Source organism: Mastomys coucha, chromosome X, assembly GCF_008632895.1.
Source record: "Mastomys coucha isolate ucsf_1 chromosome X, UCSF_Mcou_1, whole genome shotgun sequence".
Classification (NCBI taxonomy): Eukaryota; Metazoa; Chordata; class Mammalia; order Rodentia; family Muridae; genus Mastomys; species Mastomys coucha.
In genome coordinates, this window is record NC_045030.1 from 63728607 (window position 1) to 63731141 (window position 2535).

Below are 2535 nucleotides of genomic sequence, written 5' to 3' on the forward strand. Positions count from 1 at the left end.
AGGGGTGGCTGTGATTGGGAGATAAAGTGAATAAATATATATATATATATTAATGGAAAAAATACCTCAATAGTAATTACAGAAGTTATGCTAATTTTTGTACCTATATGACTTCCAAATAAATTTTACTTATTTTTCTCACTGCCCAATATGGTTTGTTCTCTCTTTCAGACAGCTACATTTCAAAGGGGGTATCTTAAAGGAGGTGAGAGTTGCAGAAAAATATTCAAGATGGGTGTACAAATTTAGTTACCTCCCAAAGAATATCTTATCTAGATGTGAAAGTGATTGCAGTATGGCTCAGTGTTATGTTCAGGACAAATACTGAACAAAAAATGTTCACCTCTGGTGTTGTTAAACAAGTTCTTCTTTAGAGTTCTCCAAAACCTCCTGGGAAGGTTACTTGTGGAAATGTTTTGTTCAAAGATGTCTTCCCACTGTTTCAGATAGTCATTGCTTGCTATCTATTCTCCTTGGGAGTAATGGCCTTAACATGATATAAATGTCTCAGCTGTTGTTAAATAATGCTTTCTAAAAAGTCTGTCCCCTTGATTTCTCTAGCATAAATAAAACTCATTTTCAATATAAACAAAGTGATTATAAATAATCTATGCAAGGAAGGCACACCATAGTAGTTTCTTTCAATAAGACTAAGATTTTACTTGTGTTAAAAGCATTAAAAAACTCCTACATGTCCAATGTCATCCAACATACAAATCAAGTGAAATGTTAGCTTTTGCTTGATTTCTCTTCTTAACTTGGTTCCTATAAGGTGTTTTTATAAATGATAAAGCTAAAGAATCCAAACTCCATACAATTTTAATGAGCTATAATAATGGCTAGCTAATTTGCACTTGGTATACTATGTGCAACAATGATCTCTATACCTCAAGGATTAAACATTGTAGTCTGGAAGGCAATGAAATCATCAAGGGTGACATTTGCAAGAAAAGTATAAGTTAGGTTAAAAGATTAATTTGTCCTTGTGGAAAAAAACAAAAGGATTTGTGGTCACTGACAATAAAGTCATGAAGGATTTGGTAAGGTAAACATGGAGTTTTCCCTCTAATCTCTTCAAGTTACCCATACTAACAGTTTTTCTTTAAACTGCAGGAAGCTTTCAAGAAAAAGAAGTGACTTAACTAACAGCTTTATTCATCAAGTATAAATGTATGCAACATACCATTCAAAATAATATACTAATATAAAAAATGAAGAGGTGTGGTCACTGAAAAGCATGTACATGAAATAGAGGCTAGTTACAAATACAAGTATATTAGTTAACCAGATTAACAATAAAGATAACAAACTATGCTATATGTACAGGAGTACATGACATTATCCAATTATCCATATAAAAACTGGAGAGATGATTCAGTGGGTGAGGATACCTAATACCAAGTATTAAGACCTGACTTTGACTCCTGAAACCCACATGGAAGAAGGAATAGACTTCTTCAAGCTGTTTTCTTATCAAATGTGCAACAAAGTACATGTACCACAGGATAAATAAATCAATGTAAAAATTTCCATATAAGAAAGCTTACCATATCAAGTAAGAGGAAAATATTTGCCAATTAGCCATTCTTTTATATTAGCATAATTTAAATCATGAAATTCTAGTAAAATTTGTATGTGCAGGGAAATAATAGGGTATTCCCAGAGAATGACATCCAAAAGACACACAGGGAAATGAAGAGAACACTGATAAAGTAGTTCTGGTGTGATCATATCAACAAATTTTGACATATAGATAAGAGATTCAGGTCCACATGGGAGGATACTGTACAAGCAGCAGAGTACAGAAGGCACTGGTAGAAAACAAAATGAAGATGAAAGAAAGAGATGCTAGGAGGCTACTTACAGATGAAGTTTAATGAGCTCTGAAGAAAGAAACAAGCAGAAAAGACTAGTAAAATATACTAGAAAAGCATAAGAAGTAAATAAAGGTTTTGGATTTAAAAGTTAAAACTCTAGTAAGCTTGGTTATAGAAACAATAAGAAATGCCAAGAAAAATGATGGTTAAGCTACAGAGAAGGCAGAGTTGGAACAATAAAAACAATCCCAAGAAGATGGGTTTGTAAGAAACTAATGAAGTAGAATCCCAAAAATTTAGACAGAAGATAATGAGTTAAACTATATGGATACAAAAGATGAGAAGGTAATAGTCTAGAAAACTAACTGCAGTGACAAAGATAAAATACATCGAGGCCTGAATCAAAAGATGCCATATGCTCTGGGAAGGAGAAAAAATATGGGCAATAACTAAAGTTTTCATGAAAATGAGAGCTATGACAAAAAAAAATACTATAATGTGAGATTTAGGGAACAAAAGAAAAATGGCTCCAGTAACAGGAATAAAATCAGACCAGGGAAGAAACAAACTGTTTAAGAAAATTGTTAAGATCTGTCTTATGAAACTATAATTTAATGTGATAGTAGGGAATCAAAATGGTAATGTCTAGCAGATACCTAGAAATAAGAGACTTAATCTTAAGAAAAATTAGGTCTAGAGCTGTATCAGTGGAAGAGTT

General features: G+C 32.4%; 1 protein-coding gene across 10 annotated transcripts in view; it reads right to left on the minus strand.

Annotated features, from left to right (window-relative positions):
• The window catches only part of Atp11c (ATPase phospholipid transporting 11C), a 119631-nt gene that overhangs the window by 40762 nt on the left and 76334 nt on the right, over nucleotides 1-2535 (minus strand). The window lies entirely within an intron of this gene.